The following is a 20,085-nucleotide window of genomic DNA, read 5'->3' on the forward strand; positions in this document are numbered from 1 at the left end:
TAGGAAGGGCAGCAGAAGGAAACCCTCCTCTCCTATTTCTGCTTCCTCCCCGTCACCCATGTGGCGGCACAGGACAGCATGTCCACGGAGCAGCTGTTTTTTGGTGTGATGACCCTCAAACGGTCAGCAACTGTGGATAATTATAACCACAGAGGAACCACGTTCCCTAATGCATGGACCATAAACCCATCAGTTGTCTGGAGGCCACAGAGGGATTTATAAAAGGCCATTCGTCTAATTAATAATTGGTCCGCTGCCAACTTAAGTGGTTTGGTGCTGTTAAGTGTAAGTATATTTTTAATGTAAGGAACTTATTCCCATTAGCTGTCTTCTCTTTTGAAAATATGGCCAAGTGAGAGGCTGAGATTCCACACGCTGAATCACCTGGATTTGCTGGCCTCTTAAGAGTTTACCTGTCAGGCCAAGTTTATTTCCCACACCATGCTCCAAAGGACAAAGCCCATCTTTCATGCAATAAACATTGAGGGAAAATCCCGGCAACGGCAGGCTCATCCTTTGGCACTTTTTTTTTTTTTTTTTTTGGTTCCAGGCCTGCCTGTGTAAACGTTGCCTAGCTCACAGCACAAAGCGCCATGTGTAGAGCCAGACCTTCTGCGTGACTGTGTGACCCACACAGACAATTAGGATATTTCCCACCTTTGTGCTTAAGGGAGAAGCATCTCTAACAGACATCACTGGGGAAGGCATTTGTGTCTTGGTTTGTTCAATGTTTTGAGGGTCCCAGAGGCGACTTGGTGCTATGGAACTCGTGCCCACCCCCCCACCCCTTCCCCGGCAACCCCCGCCTGAACTCATATGCTGAAGCCCTAACTCCCAATGTGATAATATTTGGAGATGAGGCCTTTGGGAGGGAATCAAGTGACCCAGGGTGGAATCCTCAGGATGGGGTTAGTGGCCTTATAAGAAGAAACAATGGGAAGAAAGAGCTGTCTTTCTCTACTAAACGAGAAGACCATCTGCAAGCCAGGAATCAAATCAGCTGGCCCTTCGAAGTAGGACCTGCCAGCCTCCAGAACTGTGAAAAGTAACTTTCTCTTGCTCAAGCCACCCAGTCTAAGGTATTTTGTTAGAGCAGCCCAAGCTGACTAAGACACTTGATGAGGCCCTCTTCCGTCTGCCAGTTACCCTGCTGAGCGCCCTGCAGTTTATTGAATAAAACAAATCCTTTTTCCCTTAAGGAACAATGGCAGTAATTTGCTCTTGGTGATCCTTTCAAAATATCCCCAAGAATATTCTTCTGAGCCGGTCGCAAATCAAATTCCTCCAGCTGATTGTGATTTAACAATACGAGTTATTGAAATGTTTCATTTGGTCCAAAGCTTGCATCAGCTGCTTGATCTGATAGATTTGAAACAAAAGAGGAAAAAATGTTTTTCCATCCTCCTAGGACTTTTCCAGACTTGCTCTGCTTTTGCCAGGCTGTGATCTAATCCTAGAAACCTCTTCAGGACTGCTTGGGCCTAGGGAGTGTTATTTAAGGCAGGCCGGCTGCACACTTTGCAAGTGGCACTCAACACTCATCCATAATCAGATGCCTGGGCCATAGGTGCCTCTATTTAAATAGGGCTGCACTTTATGACTTCTCACTTGTTTAATCCACCCTCTACACATTGGGAAGTTTTAGGAAAGCCTTTGCACAGAGAGAGAAGAGAGCTGGTTTGGGGAAAATCAACTCAAATCCTTTCTCTAAATGTGAATCGCCTTTATAAAGATGTTAAGCACATTAGACATTTTCCCTCCAACATCCAGCTGTTTCTTCTAACTGCTTCCAGAAAACCCAGACAGAACCAGAAATGCTCCAAGGGGGAAAGAGCCCGGAATCACTGAAAAACAGCAACAGTCCCCTCCTCCAGCCTCCAGTGGAGGGGCCTCGAGTCTTCCAGAGACTCCTCCACCCAGCGAGCTGCCCTGTCACACCTACACAGGTGTGCTATCGGCGGGGGGCCCCCGCCTCCCCCGCAGCTGACTTGCCCACCACCCATTCCACCCACTCTCTCTTGTGTGCAGTCAGACCCAGATGTAAAGCAGATTACGGTGTCCGTATTCTTTACGAGAGAAAACACAAACACAGGTCTTTTCCTCGTTCCCTGCAGCAAAGCCAAACCCATTCGAGAGAACCTGTGGGAGAATGTCACCCGAAGAGTCGGTGCCCGGCAGCTTGCTTTAGACGACGACGGCGCCGCAGGGCTGGAAACATCTGGAGTGTGCAGAAGAGGCTCATCACTCTTCGAGCTGGAAAAACACGCACAGCCTGAGCAGGCTGCCAGGGACCGAGAGGAAGGCTCTCGACTTCCCAGCTCACCCGAGCCTCTCGAGGTTAATATTCCAAAGGCAAACACTGCATTTGCACAGCACGTTCTGTCTCGAGCCTTCACTCTGCTGAGTAAGTCACTTGATGCTTTTGAAGCAATTTTGAGGCCAAAGGCAGAGAAAAGCCTGCAAACAAATGATAGGACACTCAAAGCAATGATCCTGCTCACGTGTGCCCTTGTGTGCTTGGACAAGTGCCTCCGAGCCCATTCTTCTCTTCAGGATCCTTTCAGCAAAGCTGCCCATAGAGACAGGATGGTGACTGGCATCCCCATTTTATGGATGGGAAAACTGACATACACGGCCCTGGGAGGGATCTTCGGGAAAATCTCCTGCATTGGGCCTAAAGTCCCAGTGATACCTTGATGCCGTTGGGCTTAAGGAAAGCCACCAAAATCATTCTTGCCTGCTCTGCCACCCAATAGCACCAGGATCATGTCTGATCTTAGCTGAATGCCTTCCTGTCCCAGAATCCTGTGACAGAGATAATAATCATACTTGCCCCAAAACATGGGTAAAAAAAGACTATCAAACTCTTGAAACAGTACCTGGCACATGGTAAGCACTTAATAAATGTTAATGATGGTGACGGTGGTAATGATTTTGAAACCTATGCTTAGATAGATTTCTAGAAAAAACTAAGTATAAACTTGTCCATCAGAATTCCAGATAAAAGAAGATTATAATTGGATGATGCTATGGGCTTTTAATTTCTCCCTTCCAAGATCAAATATTTAAAGAGGTCAGGCCTGACCTTCTCATTTCCATTTTGGTACAGGGTTCTGGTTATATTTGTAAGGTTCTTGGGGATGCCTGGGTGGCTCAGTAGGTTGAGCATCTGACTCGTGATTTCAGCTCAGGTCATATTCTCAGCATTCTGAGATCAAGCCCCACATTGGGCCCTGAGCTCAACAGGGAGTCTGCTTGAGGTTCTCCCTCTCCTTCTGCCCCTCCCCTGGCTCATGCTTGCTCACTCTTTTTCTCTCTAAAATAAAGAAATAAATCTTAAAAAAGAAAAGAAAAGAAAGGTTCTGAGTTGAGATGTCAAAAAAAAAAAAATTCTCTGCTATCTGTTCCTGAATACGCCAGCACTGATGCCTCAGGCTGTTAGATCAATTGAAGAATCTCCCTGCACTTGGCAGCAGAGGTAATAACTAACTTTCTGCCAGGGAAGTAAAGGAAATCCAGAAATCTTTGACCTACCTCTTTGTGTTGGTATCTAACATTTTACTGTTTCTTTGACATCAAAAACCATCTGGAGACCCAATGGCAGAGCCTGCTGGCGCTTCTAGTGTGCGTGTTCTCCTCGCCTTCCTGGGCACACAGCCACCCTTACTGTCAGCTATGGCCATAGGGCTGAGCTCTGGCGGATAGAATATGAGCAGAAGGGATGTGCACCACTTTCAGGCCTCACATAGTTGATCCTTATTTTTCTCTTTCCTCATGTACCAGCAGACTGTAAAGAGCCCCATGGACTATAAGAGGGTTGAGTTTCAAGATGGAAGGAACCAGAGCCCCTGAGTCACTACACGGAGGAAAGCTGTCCATCAATCAAGAACACTTATTTTGAATCATGAATAAGAAATGAACTCATGTTGGGGTGCCTAGGTGGTAGAGTCTGTTGGGTGTCTCGCTCTTGGTTGTGGCCCAGGTTGTGATCTCAGGGTCATGGGACCAAGTCCCACATCAGGCTCCAGAATCAGCTCAGAGTCTGCTTAAGATTCTCTGTCTCCCTCTCCCTCTACCCTTCCCACTTGCGCTGTCTCTCTCACTCTCAAATAAGTAAATAAATCTTTAAAAAGAAAGAAGGAAGAAAGAAGAAAGAGAAAGAAAGAAAGAAAGAAAGAAAGAAAGAAAGAAAGAAAGAAAGAAAGAAAGAAAGGAAGAAAGGAAGGAAGGAAGGAAGGAAGGAAGGAAGGAAGGAAGAAAGAAAGAAAGAAAGAAAGAAAGAAAGAAAGAAAGAAAGAAAGAAAGAAAGAAAAAAAGAAGAAGAAAGAGAAAGAAAGAGAAAGAAGCTAACTTATATTAACCACTGGAGTTTGGGAGAAATGGTTTAAAAAGTCTGCCTGCCCCTAACTAGAGTAGTTCCCAATTGTGGCAAACTCTAAAGCAGTGACTTAGCTAAGTACACACAGCTAATTAGGGATTTAAGCTTCAACTTCTTATCCAAGGCTGTCACCACTAAAAGCCCCTTAGAAGATGTCATCCACTAGTGCCTGACACATAACAGGATCTCCAAAGTTGATGGATGAATGGATGGATAGATGGGCATGTAGGCTATTAAATGTATGGATATATGGGTAGAGGGGTTGGTGGATGGATAGAAGGATAGGTGGGTGGATGTGTGGATGAATGAGTGGTTGGATAGATGGATGGATGGGTAGGTGGATGGATGGGTGGATGGATGGGGGTATGGGTGTACCGATGGATGGATGGATAGATGGTTGGGAAATGGATGGATGGGTAGATGGATAGATGGGTGGATGGATGGGGGTATGGGTGTATCGATGGATAGATGGATAGATGGTTGGGTAGATGGATGGATGGGTAGATGGATGGATGGGTGGATGGATGGGTGGGTAGGTAGGCAATAACCCTATAGTCATTTATCCATTAAACTGTCTTCAGTTCACAGGAGAAGGAACAGAATGAGTTTGTTTTTCTTTGGGGTGGGATGGGGTTTCATGATCAACCCTGAGATCTCAGAGATGGGCAGTCCCATTCAGGGTTGTAAGGCCTGACCAAGGGCTGGTGAATGCACATTGGAATCAGTAGGGAAATCAACCATTCAGACTCCCTGGGGTCCTGATTCAGTCTTCCACATGGTGGAACACACTGCCCCCCCAAAAAGACAAGACTAAATAGACACAAGCCCAGCGAACTGAGGCTGGATTTTTTTACGTGGCTAGCTGGAGGAGGGTCTGCCAAATATGAATATGGTGTTTATCAAGAAACAGAGGGCATATCAGCCAGCTGGGCCAGCCCCACCTCACTTGCCACCTGCTTATCTCCCCCCGCCCCACCCCGCGTATGCCATTTCACTGTGTTGAGGTGCAGAACACTCAGACCTCCGCTCTGCCCAGGAACCCCCCTCTGCAGGGCTGCAGGGGCTGAGCTCCCCACGTTCAGCTCTCTGCAGGGATGGCTGGGCTCCCCTCCTCCCGGGGACGCGCCAGCCTCTCCGCCTCTGGCAAGCAGGCCCTTTCAGCCTGTCTTTATGTCCTTATCAGGACTCCGCGGCAGGCCCAGGTGCCAGGCCTCATTCACTCAATTACCGTCTTCACGGGACACAATGCTCGCTTCTGAAAGCCTACACTGGGCGCAGATAGAGACACTTTCATGGCAAGGATTCAGAGCTAAATCCTCTTTTGATACTGTCAGAAACTCCCTGCCAAGCTGACACTGTATGTTAGAGGGAAAAAAGCTCACCAGCGCAGAAAGCCGAAATTAAATTAAACAGGATATTAATACCTAGTAGTTAAGGAAATGATATTTCCTTTTCTTGATTTCTCTCTCCCAACGCTGGAGCCAAAAAATGCATCCCAGCTCAGCTGAGCCAGCCGGGCCTCAGGTTTTCGAAAGCACAAGCAAATCCCCAACCATGACTGCTCTCAAGGCAGATCTTCCTTGGGGTCCCTTGGCCACCCCCAGCCCGACCCCACCAAACCCAGGCTTTCCAGCTCCCCTCCGTTCTACTGAAGGACAGTCTGTTGAATCCCTCTGAAGTGGAAGGAAACTGATACTCAGTTCAAGTGGTGAGATTATGGGTGGGACTTTTTTTCCCTCTGCTGTATTCTAAATTTCCAAAAACTATGGCCATGTTATTTTTATAATAGAAACTGTATTTATGTTTTAAAAGGACAACCCCCTATGCCCTCTCTTCAAGTTCAGAGCTTTGTGCTATTTCTCGATCACATGCTTGGCAGCAGATCATCACTGATAATAACAAGCTCAATTGTCATTGAATCTGTATTGAATGGTGTCCATTTGGCACCTTCTGCGTGCCAGGCCCTGTGCTGAGCACTCGTGTGAATTGTTTCATTAAATCCTCATGACAGGTGTGTCAGGTTAGTAACTGCTACCATTCCCACTCTAAAGATGATTCGCACACCCATGTTCAAGGTAGTGTCATTTACAGTAGCCACAAGGTGGAAATGGCCCAAATGTCCATCAAGGGATAAACGGATCAACAAACTAGCAAATACATACAATGGGACAGCAGTCATCCTGAAAAAAAGGAAGGAAATCCTGACGCTACAGCGTGGATGGAATTTGAGGGCATGACGCTAAGTGAAAGAAGCTGGACACAAAAAGATAAATACTGTCTGATTCCTCTTGTGTGAGGTGCCAGAGTGGTCAAATTCACAGAAGAAAGGAAAATAGAACGGCGGGTGTCGGGGGCTGGGGTGGGAAGAATAGGAATTTTTTGTTTAACAGGTACAAAGTTTTAGTTTGGAAATGATGGAGAAGTTCTAGAAGTGGATGATGGTGATGGCTGCACAACTGGAATGTCCTCATTGCCATTGAACTGTACACTTAAAAACAGTTCAAAGGAGGGATGCCTGGGTGGCTCAGTGGTTGAGCGTCTGCCTTTGGCTCAGGTTGTAATCCTGGGGTCCTGGGATCGAGTTCTGCATCAGGGTTCCCTGAAGGGAGCCTGCTTCTCCCTCTGTGTCTCTGTCCCTTTCTTTGTGTCTCTCATGAATACATAAATAAAATCTTTTTTTCAAAAGATTTTTCATTTACTTATGGGAATCATGCTGGTGATAAGAATGCTCTAAAATAAATTTTGTGAGGATTGTACAACTTGATAAATAAAGGCCTTGGGGTGTGTACTCAAAAATTGTAAACTGTAGGACATGCAAAATATGTCTCAAACAGTTATTAAAAAAAAATACAATCCAAGTTCTTGGGTAGCCTACAAGGCTCTATAGATGCTTCTCTGGTCACTTTCTTCTACTTCTCTCCCTCTTATTCACTCCACTCAAGCCCCAGTGGCCTCTCCCTGTTCCTTGAACATCCAAATGTGCTTATGCCTCAGGCCCTTTGCACTTACAGTTTGCTACTTCTGGATGAACACTCCCTCAGATGTGTATATGGCTTTCTCACTCCATCCAGATCTCTGCTTGCATGTTACCAAATCAGAGGGACCTTCCCTGATCCCCGTCTAAACTAGCCCCTAATCTTTCTGTCCCTTTAACCTGTTTCATTTTCCTTCTTAGTATGTATCGCCTCCTCTTGACCTATTATGTCTTTATTTAGTCTCTCTTGACCTAACAATGTAAGCACAACAAGAGCAAAGGCTTTGTATGTGTTTGCTGCTGGCTCTGCCTTGTCTGCAGTTACTTGCCCTTGGTCAGCCTCAGAATCACACCCAGGTGTAGACAGACCTTAGAGAAGACCCGAGCCCAGCCTCTTCCAGAATGGCTTCCCCATGATGTTTGGCCAACCATGGGCAGACAGATCCCGAAAGTGCTAAACATGGAAGGGCTCTGAGAAGTTCTGTGTGGAGCTTGGTTGGACTGCTTATAACCTTCCCTAAATAAATTTGACCCCAGAACCCTTCCTCCTTCTTCCTTCCCCTCACTGAGCTATAGAAGATGCAACACCCATAGGGTCCTGGGGTAAACTTCCAGAGATGCCGTGTCCAGGCAAGCCTTTGTTTTGCGGGTGAGAAATTAGTGTCCCAGAATGGGAGAGGGACTTGCTCAAGCCTGGGGACTACAAGCCAGGCTTCCCAGCTCCCAATCCCATCATCCTTTCCTTAGTAACCTTTGTTTTTGACCTTCAGGGATACACGACATTGGCTGGATGCAGAAGAGGACCAACGTGCTCTGTTTCCCAGAGTTTGCCCTAGAGAATGGGAGAAATAGGGAAAAAGAAATACACAATTCTCCCTGTAGTGCTGTGACTTTACCGGGTTCACCAGCATTTATGAGCACTTACTATATGCGAGGCTCCACCAGTATTTATTGAGCACTTACTATACGCGAGGCACTGTGCCCACGGCTTCACGCACTTCAACTCTTCTCATGATATGTGAGCCCAGTGAGGAAGTCCCACTTTACAGGTTAGGAAACTGAGGCTTGGCGAGGCTCACTGACCTGTCCAGGACCACATAGCAGGGAGTCTGAGAGCCTAGATTCGCACTCCAGCTTTCCCAGCCGCTAAGATCCACTGCCTCCTCGGACCAGCTGCCTCTCACTGGTCCCCACTGGAGCCCCCCTGCCTCCACCAAGGTTAAGAGCTTTGCAAATCCCCCTAGGGAAACTCTGCCAGGGTCTGTAAGGAACAGATCAGGGAAAGGGCAGCTCCTCTACTTCACATCCTTTCATGTGTTCCAGACGAGAGGGGGCGTAGGGACAAGGCAGGTGACCTGGGCCACAGTCCGGGCTTGTTCTGGAGATCTCCTCCACTCACTTGTGGCCCCGTGGGGTGTTAAATAATGAAAGGTATAGGTGGCAGAGGGGGTAAAGAACACTGTTCTCGGGCCTCCACATGTGCAAGTACCCTTTCCCTGTTTGTTTTCTCTCTTCTAGTAAAATGAGCTTCTCTGACAACCTCCTGGCACGGAACCCTGCGGAACGGAGACCAGCAGAAAGATTGATCCCCCATAAATCAGTACAGTTCAGTCTAACAAGCAATTATGTGATTGCAACAAGCGCTGTCAGAGGGGGCAGACCGCGGCCCAACACGCAGCCGCAGCGTCACATGATCTGCCCTCGCCGTTGCTGGGGTTTTTTTTTTTTTTCAAACAAAAAGAAATTCTCCAAATTCATGAAAAATAAAATAAAATAAAACCCCGACTGGAAGTAACAGATGGAAAAGGTGGAGCAGCAATAACTAGTGGCTCAAGAGGAAACGAGGGGAGGCCGCCCTCCCCGACCCCCCCCCCACGGACCCCCCCCCCCCCCCCCCCCCCCCCCCCCCCGCCGCAGCTTCCCTACCCCACCCAAGTCTGAGTCACCCCCTCCCTCGCCAGTCCCTGCTCTGTTGGGTGTCTTCTTTTCTAAAGCTTTGCTATTTTGTTTATCATGGATTTTTCACAATAATTTTGATTCTAAGAAAAATACGGCATTAAAATATTATTTTATCCTGATCACTGGGTTTTCTGGCTCCTATGCAAATTTTGTATCACCTGCCTCACCTTTGACTCAGCCCTGGCTGAACGAATGCGGGCGGGAGACAACCAGCGTGCGGGGCAGCAGTGCTAGGTGCACTGATTCAGTGCAGGCGAGTGGGACAGGAGAGGACAGAAGGCCATGCAGATCCAGGTCAGCTGGATCTTCTCTCCTCCCTAAACCCCATGAGTCTAGACAAACCCCAGGAAAATGAACCCCCGTGAGGACTAATTCTCCCGTGGGCCGCAGAGCACAGGTGAGAATAAATACCGGATCAACTAACCCTCATAGGCTCTAGCCCCGTGCTCTGCGCATTCCTGAGTTCTGTACATGTGCCTGTTCATTAATTTCCCCACGACTCGTGGGTACGTCCTAGTAGGACGAACCATACGATATTGCCACTAATCGACTGTTTCTGACTCGCACTGATGGCAGTTTCATGTCATGTGGCCTGAGAGTGTTATCCCCATGTCACTGATAAGCAAACTGAGCCATAGATGGGGAAGCTAACTTGCTCTAAGCCCCAAGGTGGTGGAGCCAGGATTCCAACCTGGGCAGTCTGGCATGAGGCCCTGCTCAGAATCACTCTCCTCTCCTCCTGCTCCCCCTGTAGATCCTCTCACTGTCATAGTAGGTCCTGTCCCTGATCAGGGCTGGTGGCTTTACTTTGTAAGGGGGTGGTGGTGCATGCTCTGAGAGATCAAAGAAGAGCTGCACAGGAGCCTGCCCTAACTTAGGACCAGCAGCCCAAGCAAAGGGGTGCCCTGATGCCTCCTCCAGACAGCCCAAAGGATTTGTAGCCTCAGCTGGCTTCTTGGCTGCAGGAACGTGTGTGGTGAAGTTTCAGGCCCCTGGAGCCCAGAGGTGATGGAGAAAGTGGACATACCATCATTTCATTATTTGTGGTGGTTGGCCCAGGGCAGGGGGCCCACAGGGAATGTGCCGCATTCGCTCCTGGAGGACAGTGGTCCCCTGCAAATGCAGTTCCAGCATTTATGGATGAGGTACATCAGGCGGCATTCCTAACCTGAAACTCCCACCCAGCCCAAATCCAGCAGCAGCTTTCCTACGATCCTGGAGGTTTCTAGACAGTGGGCAACTCCAGGCGGAGCTAAGGTCGAGCACCCAAACCACAGCCCTAGAGCACAGAACCAAAGAAGCACTGGATGAGCACACTGGTCGCTTTCACATGCCAGCCCAGAGTGGAACAGAGGCCCAGGACCAGAGTTCAAGCCGTGGTGGGAAGGCTCGAGGGCTGGGCACAGTTTTTGTTATTATGACTTCTAAACCTACCAGCTTCGCAGTGACAATCAGCAGTCAGTCCCCAACAGGCCTGAACTCAGCCCCTGAGAAGACGGAGACCTCAGCGGCTGCCTTCCTATCTGGGTGCAAGCTGGTGAGCGCACACCATTCAAACATTCCTTCCCTCCTCCCCAAAGGCCATCTGGGCCCAAGAACTCTTCTTATCTGATGCATCGTAGCCTCCCACGAATGCTCACCACCACTACCATTTCTGATTTTGTAGTTAATGCGAGGCCTCTGCATTGTAGCCTGGCGGCAGAGTCCAAATGAAGAAAAACTGCAGATTTGCAATTGCTTGTCTCTCCTCATTGTCTCCCCAGTTTTGGCAGGCAGACGATGTGAGCAGGACTCAGGGAGTTAATATTTGAAGCTCCTTCCCTGGTAGCACCAGCTCCCCGAGTCTCTTTTGTGCGAGTTTAATAAAATAAATTTTGAATATCAATAAAGTACGTCCTATTTTTCTTGGCATGTCCCGGCCCTGCTCCATCCTTCTATTGCAGAAGTCATGCTACAGACAGATCACTTTTCCACAGATCATTGATGTGGTGCCACGAGGGCTGCAGATGATTTGCTAAAATGCTCCAAAGGTATTCAAATTTCTTTAAAGAAGAAATTCAATTTATGTGCATTTATATTACAATGTCTGTCAGGAAGAAAGGTTATAATCACCAGCATATTTTAGATTTACATTTTCTTCTGTACATGAGGTAATGGTATTAGAGGGAAACTTTGAAGCTTAGGGTTGAATTGGACGCATGGTCCTATTTTCATTGCTGCTAAAAGCAGGTTTTTGAAGTTCTTGAGGAAAGCATATGTTAGCATATGTTAGAGAAATATCAAGAACAGGAGGCTGGGTGGCTGAGAGTTTAAAACATTTGTCTTTCCTTCTGGCCTCTCCATGTGGGGCACAGATAGGCTATGCCTCTACACCTCGACCCCTCCGGGAGCCATTTGGGGTGTCAGCGCCTGACACAGAGTCCAGGAGAAATGAGTGTGTGCCAAGGCCACTGCCCTTCCTCACCCTGGGAAGGCCCAGAGAGCCAACTCGGCAGTCCAGGGAGGGCAGGGAGGGGTGAACCACAGATTCACCCAGGAAGTAATCCTTGATCCTGGATATTTTTAAATTACTTCCAGTGCTTTCTTCTGGGAAAACTTCTAGGTTTTCCCAGGAAAATTTCTTCTCGGAAACTTCTGTTTTCAATCCTTTCACCATCCAATGGGCCAGTACAAGCAAGATGGTGGCTGAGCCTACGTCATGTAAACAAAAAACTGGCATCTGGGATTCTTGTCCAAGAGCCAAAGCTGGTAACAGGCACAACCAGGATTCCAATCCAGGGATTTGGTTCCATGGGCCACTGTGTTAATCCAGTTGCCTGGGGCCATCCAGATGGAGACCACATTTAGTGTCTTTAGCTATGCTCCCTAGACAAGGATCTGTGGGAAGCTGAGTGAACAAATGTTCTTTAGTGATCCTGACCCGATGCTCAACATCTCCCTCTTCTGCTCCATAGCAGAGTCTCGGACACCTGGCTTTGCTGCTTCCAAATTGCATATTTAAAAAATTGGGCCAGGGAAGGATGATGTTTTCTCAACTTCTTGTCCATGGTTAAGACTACATATTTTGTTTGGTGGGTATTTCTAACTGAATGTCACCACCTCTTTTATTGTGTTTCTTCCTAATGTAAAAATAATAACCACCGAGTATAAAACATTTAAGTTTACACTCAATTATAGAATTATGGGAGAAAAGGGAAATTAAGATCAATCTTAATTCTATTTCCCAGAAGTACCATTGTTAACATTTTGGTATATAACTTCCTGTATATCTTTTTTTAAAGATTTTTTTTTAAATTCATTCATGAGAGACACAAAGAGAGAGAGGCAAAGACACAAGCAGAGAGAGAAGCAGGCTCCCCACAGGGAGCCCCAAGTGGAACTCGATCCTGGGACTCTAGGATTATGCTTTGGGCCGAAGGCAGGCACATAACCACTGAGCCACCCAGGAGTCCCAACTTCCTGTATATCTTATACACACACACATATATAACATGTTGAACATGTTTTATATAAATACATTTTTCATAAAAGTGAAATCATACTAAATTGTTTTATTGAGATGCTGGTTCACAACAGATTATGAGCATCTTTTTATACCACTGACTATCCTACAAGAGAATTTTAACGGCTGCATAGGATTCCCCTCTATGGTTGTACTTTAAAGTATTTAACCAATCCCTTTTTGTTGGACATTTAGGTTATTCCCAATTTTTCATGAATATAATTGATACCATGATGGACTTCGATGCAGCTAAATCTCAGCTCATAGCCACAATTATTTATTTAGGACAGACAAATCAATAAAAGTGAAATGTGGGGGCGTACAGGATATGTATATTTTTAATTGTTTTGGTCAAGATTGCCACACTATCTCCAGAAAGATCATACCACTGACTTTTTCCATCAGCAGTGAGTGAGAGTCCATGTTTCATTGACCTAAACTCTAACTTAATTGGTTAAGAAAGCCACTTTTAAGTTATTATTCCACATGGAGAAAGGTAAACAATGTATTTCCTGGGAGCTCAGCCTCTTCTGGGAAAATAGGAAAAAATTACCTTAGTTAATGTAGAATTTGGGGAGGCTTCCCATGGGAGAGAGCTCACAGCTTGTAGACAGGTGTTCATGTGATATCCATGAGCCTTTTAGGGTGATGGAGACCTAAGGTTGGTATTTTACTTTCTGACCCTCCAGCAATCACTTAAACTTGGTAGGATGGAAATTCCTGGCTATGACGTGACAATGAAATAGAAGGCTTTGTTCTGTGTTTTAAGAGAAAAGAAAAAATCAAATAGGAGTTAGATGGAAGAGCACAATATGTGTCTTCCCCAAAGCCATGAACAGAGAAATGGAGAAGAGAGGTTAGTAACTGAAAGGAAAGACGCAAGGATTGGCTTAAAGGAACAGTAGTCTTTCTCCCGGTTCTGAGGCTCAGCTGAGCAGCTCTTCCTTGGGTTTTCCCTGGACCCAGTCATGCAACACAAGTCAGCTAGTAGGTGTACTAGGCTGGGAAGTCCCAGCTGACCTTACCCACCCTGGCTGCCACTGGGCACCTCAGGACCCTCCAAGTGTCCCCTCACCCTCTGGAGGGTGGGACTGGCTCCCTGGCTTGGCAGTCTTGGGGAGGTGTTCCAAGAGAGCCAAGGCAGGAACTGCGAGGCCCTTTAAGGCCTAGGATCCAAATTCACCCAGCCTTGCTTTTTCCAAAATGTCTTCTTATTGTGATAAAATTCATGCAACATAGAGGTTACCACTTTAATCATTTTTAAGTATATAATTCAGTGACATTAAGTACATTCATGTGGTTGTGCCACCATCACCATCATCCATCTCCAGAACTTTTCCATCTTCTTCCCAAACAGAAAGTCTACCCATAAAACACTAAATCCCCATTCCCCAGTCTGCCTAGCTACCAGCAGCCACCACACTGCCTCCGCCTCCAGGAATTTCACTACTCTGGGTATCTCCTAGAAGTGGAATCATACAGGGACACCTGGGTGGCTCAGATAGTTGGGTGTCTGCCTTCAGCTTGGGTCATAATCTCGGGATCCTGGGAGCAAGCCCCACATCCAGCTCCCTGCTCAGCAGCAAGTCTGCTTCTTCCTCTCCCTCTGCCCTCCCCTTGCTTGTGCTCTCTCACTCTCTCTCAAATAAATTTTTAAAACTCAAAAATCTTAAAAATAAAAAGAACTGGAATCATATAATGTTTGTCCTTTTGTGACTGGCTTATTTCACTTAGTATAGGGTGTTTAATCCATGTTGTGGCAGACGTGAGAATTTCCTTCCTTTTTAAGGCTGAATAATATTCCAATGTATGGATATAACACATTTTGTTCACCCGGCTATCCAAGGACACTTGGGTTCTTTCCACCTTTGGGCCACATTCACTTTGGCCACATTCTCTAAGTATAAGCAAGCCCAAGACCAGCCCAGAAATAGACCTACCGACTGCTGGGAGGAGCAGCAATATCACACTGGGAAGCCCATGGTGCAGGAGACCTGGTTTGTTGGGGCCATTCTACAATGCTCATCTACAGGAGCCAACAATAGCACTGACAGCCGGAAAGATCCTGACAGAAGCACAAGAAAATGTAACAGGTTATGAGTGCAACATCCAGAATGCTGGTGTAAAGAATAACTTTAGCACACACAGGAACGGGAAAGTAGGTGTGTTCACGGCACAGAGCTTCTGAGCCAAGAGAACTACCAGTACCTTCCAGTTCAGAGACATCGTGAGCTTAGTGCTTGCTTATGAGTTTAATCAAAATGAGCTCTGCGTAATGAGCGTATTGGTCTGTGCAGCGGCTGAGATGGAATTTGTGGGAAAAGAGGCAGGGATAGGGGGCAGAGGCCGTGAGTTCTAGCCTCCCGGACCCCCAAACAGGAAGCAGCCATGCTATCTCCCCAGAGTTAATTCCATACCTTCTCTGGGGTTGCAGTTTCTCAGTAGTAAAATAAAAATCACCACCTCTATCTTGTCATGAATAGATGAACTCATGTTTGTAAAAGTCGTTTAAAAAAAACACATGAAAAGAAAAACACGATTATGTCTTGCTCCTTCCTCCTTCCCTGGGTGATGTCTTTCAAGTAGCCACGTGCTCTTCCCTGGTGTCCGATTCTCTGTTCCTTCCCATCTGGGGTCCCTGACAATGGGCTTGTCTTTGCTTCATCTGCTTTCTCTCTGAAGTACAGCCAGGTGCCCCCAAAAGACTAAAGAGCTAAGTTTACCAGGGCGCTTCCTGGTCCATTTCGATTTCAAAGTGCGCTGCGGGTTCTGGATGCATGTTAAACAGTAACCCGGTCCTCAGCCCAGCGGCCCAGCTGCCCCTGCTTCCGTGCTGGTCACTGTCTATTTTCCTGTTCCCCTGCGAGGGGTGAATGACTGGAGGAGCAGAATAGAGGCCGCTGCCTTGTTGTCGCTGCCCCTCAGTTATAAGGCAGGAGGAGACACAGTCTCCCCGAGCCTCGGTTCTTCATCTGCAAAATGGGGTGATGCAGAGCCAGGATTAGCATGAGGCCGAATCACACAAGTGCTGTCTTACTTAAAATCTTGATAGTTTGGTCACCCTGGATTTTGTTTGCTTGTTTGTTTGTTTGTTTTTGCATTTACTTTTTAAAAATTGCATTAAAATCATTTCTTGGTTACTGAGTTCTTTGGCACCCCCTTCAATCTTGTATCTGTAGTGAGGGTCTCACTCGCCTCACCCTGGTCTTGGCTCTGATACCAGTGCTGATCTCAAGGGCATGTCGCAAGGGTTAAATGAGGTGACACATGGGAATCTGTGATGGACACACCGGCAGCACCTGACACAGTGAGCTGTGGTTTGCATCACCGTGCTTATTTCATCTGTCCCCATGCCTGGACAAGGAAACTATGGCTGAGAGTGGTCCCACGACCTACCCAGGGCCACCCAGCAGTTCAACACAGGTCTGCGTGACTTCAGAGAAATCCTTCTAATCCACTCTCCTCCATGCAGACAGGGTCATGGTGGCAGGGGATGGATTGGGAGGGCAGGAAAGAGTGGACTCTTTTTCCAGCCTAGACAGTCCATTTCATTTCATGTCACTGTCCCCGGAAATGGGTTCTGTCCAGAAATAAGCTGAGGTGTCTCTCCCTATGGCCCCCCAAACTCAGGTCAGGTATAACCATCTGCCATCCCCTCCCATGGTGCCCGGTTCAGATCACAGCAGATGTCACTCTCTGTCTCCTGCACCAGGCCAGGATGGGGCTCCTCCCACGCAGGCACCTGGCTGACTTTGCTCACACTCTGTCCTGGTGACTCCGAGCACAGCCTGGCACCAAACAGATACTCTAAGAGCACTGGCGGAAGGGAAATGAGTGCAGGGACAAGACAACAAAGAGAGCCTGCGCTGAAGTCCAGCAATCTACTGCAATACCAGGTTTCTCCTCTGCAAACCAGGGGCCATCACAACACCCACATCATGGTCTCTGTAAGGGTCAAAAAAGTAAGACACCAAACCCAATGCCTGGCACATAGAAAACACTCAATACGTAATAATTTAGATTTTTTTTCCTCTTGCATCCTAGAACCACAGAGTAATAGCCCAGAGTTTCTCAAACGCAGCTCTCTTGACATTTTGGGCTGGAGAGTCCTTCATCATAGGGGCTGCCCGGCACATTACAGGATGTACAACATTGCTGGCCTCCATCCACTAGATGCCAATAGCATGTCCCCAAGTGTGACAACCAAAAACAAAAACAAAATAAAACAAAACAAAAAAACATCTCCAGATCTTAACAAATGCCCCCTGAGGGACAGAATTGCCGCCGGGGTTGAGATTACTGATGCAGCCCCTTGACAGATTTTTTTTAAAGATTTTATTTATTTGGGGGGGGTTGTCGTGCATGAGTGGGGGGTGGGCAGAAAGAGAATCCCAAGAAGACTCCATGTTGAGTGGAGCCCAATGCAGGGCTCAATCTCACGACCCTGAGATCATGACCTGAGCCCAAATCAAGAGTCAGATGCTTAACCAACTGAGCCACCCAGGCACCCCGACACAGATATTTGAATGAAAAATGGATGATTCTCAAGAGGTTCTTATTTGCTGAATACTCTGCAATATACATGAGTTTGAGCTGGGTGGGTAGATATTAAAAGAAAAAGAAAAAGAATAGCGACAACATTCTGATCACAGATGGCAGTAATTGAGGGGTTCCCGGGGTTCCGGTGTATGTTGACTAGTCTTCGGGCATCACCTCTAATCCCAATGGTAGCCCCGTGGGGCAGGCATTACTAGTACATGTTCCAGAGGAGGAAACTGAGTTTGCAAGAGCACCAGGTGACTTGCCCAGGGCCACAGACCCATGAGTGGCAGGTCTGAAATGCCAAGCTGCTGGGTCCAGCTCCAAAAATTGTGTCTCTCCACAACTCTGTTGTGTCTTTCCAGAATCTTCCCAGCTACGTTCCAATTTCTACTTGAATAATCTCCATTGGACTGTGTATCTCTCCGCCTCTCAGCCTCCCTCCCCCACCAAATGGCCAAGAATGAAAATATCTGAGAAAATAAGCCGAATTTCTAAAAACTTATATCCAAATGTCTGGAAGGCTCTTGCATGGGTGATCAAATTAAGGGAAAGTATGCTTACACAGGAAGGGCCCCTGCCAAATTGAATTCTTGCTTGCCGCGTTGTTTTTGGACGAAGAACAGGACCCTCGGAGTATGGTTAGAGCCAAGATGATTCTGCCCCCAACAGCCCAAGAGCAGCACACAGGCTCCTGAGGCCCTGGTCACACGACCCTTCTGCCTTTAATTTCTGAAACTCCCTTAGGAAAGTATCTCCACTTGTGCCATCCAGAGCCACTTGGCCCTTCCTCTGCAGGTTCCAGCACCCTCCAGCCAAGATGAAGAGGGGCTGAGGTCACTGAGGCTCTTATCATTGCTACCTTGAGTATGGTCCCTGGATCACCCGTGGCGGCAGCGTCTGGGAGCTTGTTAGAAATGCAGGTTCAAAGGCCCAAGACCAAACCTGCTGAATCGGAAACTCTACAGGTAGGGCCCAGAAATCTGTGTGTTCACCAGCCCTCCTGGAGACTCTGATGCCACTGGTCTTGCCCCACACAGGCCTTCAGCCCTCTCCTTTGATGGGCTTCACTTGAAGGAAAGAGGTCTCTCCAATTTGGCCAAGATAAAGAATATGGGGTCTGAGCAAGGGAAAGGAGTTATCTGAATCTTGGATGCAAAAAGCATTTAGAAAGAAAGGGATAGAACAGGAAGAAAAAGGAACAAACGAGGAGGCCTCATGGTCAAGATGAGCTGCTTCAGCAGGGTCACTGTCTTGGCAACTAAATAGAGGACAGAGCATCAGAACTCAAAGCGACCAACATCTACTTTGCTCGCCATGTCTTCAGTCCCACACACAGAGCTGTCAGAGAGATCTAAGTCACAAATCAATGTTGTCACTTCCTTCTGAGCCTCCCCATTGACCTTGGGCTAAGGTCTGAAACTCCCTAGGCATGCCCCCCTAAGCTGGTCCTGCTACCTCCCTGGTGCCGGCCCCCGCCTGGCACTGAGAGCCCCAACACTACCAACCACTATCACTTCCCACACTCTGCCTGGCCTGTCTTGGTCTCCAGACTCAACATGCCTCTCCCTCTGTCGGGGTTTCTTCATCAACAGGTGTGTCTCCTAGGTACCTGCTCCCAAGAAGTCAAGGCCAGAAGTCAACGGCTGTGTGGACCCTCCAACCCCCAGCCAACTTGGCACAAAAGATATCCGTCTGGCTTCAACTCTTCCGGACCTTAAGGTCAAAGATAACCCATGTTGACAATGGCATGCCATTCGGTGATGGCTACCGGGAACTGTTCAGAAAAAAGTTGGCACCGTGTGGTACGCTTAGTTGGTAAAGGCAGAAGTTCGGGGGTCTGATGCCTTGTACTAGAAGAAAAAATTATCATCCTGCATCCCACCATTCCAAACCCTTCTGGTCCATCACTGGGGCATACCTCTTTTTTACATTCCAGGCTCCTTTGTTATTTCCAGGCTGACTCTCTTAATTGCCACCCAGGTTGAGCCTCAGAGTAGCAACCACCTGCATATTAAGAAGCCACAACCCATTTTCTAGAAGAAAAAAAAAAAATCAGGTTTTCACTTCAGCCCTTACTCCTGAACAAAGATATTTGGTAATCATCGCCCAACTTGCTTTAATATTTAGCCAGCATCTTGGTCAGGGAGCACTCATTTTTCATGGACCGTTCATTACAACGGTTCTCCACAATCGAGCACAACGCTGGGCTATCTTTTTCCAACCTTCCAAAACACAGCGGACCTGTGGTTTGCAGTCTACTCATTGTGGCCCAGAACACCAAGCGTCACAATCCTGGGGAACACCCAAGGTCAGAAGCGTATACCAGCCACAGGGGACACCCAGCAGTGGGGAGGCCCCTTGAGAAATGCCTTATGGGAGGGAGAAGGAGGGGCAGTCACCGGGCGGGACAGCCTCAAGAGAAGGCCAAGAGCAGAGCCAAAACAGTTGAGTGGCGAGGGGGAGGCTGGGTCTCGTGCCAGCTTATGGAGAAGTGACACATGTTTCTGCTTTAAGTGATCAGTTTTTACTCTTAACATTGAAGATTAAAATTAAGTGCATTACCATAGATCAGTTTACAGGGATTTGCTACATCTGTTTTGGAAATGTAAAACAAACTGAGTAACATCATTATGCGTATTACCAGAATTGGAGAAAGGTATCAGTCACAGCCCGGCTGCTCGGCCCAAGCTCCCCATCTCGGCGTTTCTCACGCGCGGCGGCGGGAGGAAG

General features: G+C 47.4%; 1 long non-coding RNA gene across 1 annotated transcript; it reads right to left on the reverse strand.

The window, feature by feature from the left end:
* Positions 1 to 796: 796 nt before the first annotated feature.
* Positions 797 to 15,555, reverse strand: LOC119876042. The gene is made up of 3 exons (XR_005355033.1): positions 15,231 to 15,555; positions 14,754 to 14,878; positions 797 to 2,457 (listed from the first exon to the last, which is right to left on the reverse strand). It is a non-coding gene; the product is annotated as an uncharacterized LOC119876042 (long non-coding RNA).
* Between the last annotated feature and the right edge of the window lie 4,530 nt (positions 15,556 to 20,085).

The sequence above is a fragment of the Canis lupus genome, chromosome 2 (genome assembly GCF_011100685.1).
Source record: "Canis lupus familiaris isolate Mischka breed German Shepherd chromosome 2, alternate assembly UU_Cfam_GSD_1.0, whole genome shotgun sequence".
Classification (NCBI taxonomy): Eukaryota; Metazoa; Chordata; class Mammalia; order Carnivora; family Canidae; genus Canis; species Canis lupus.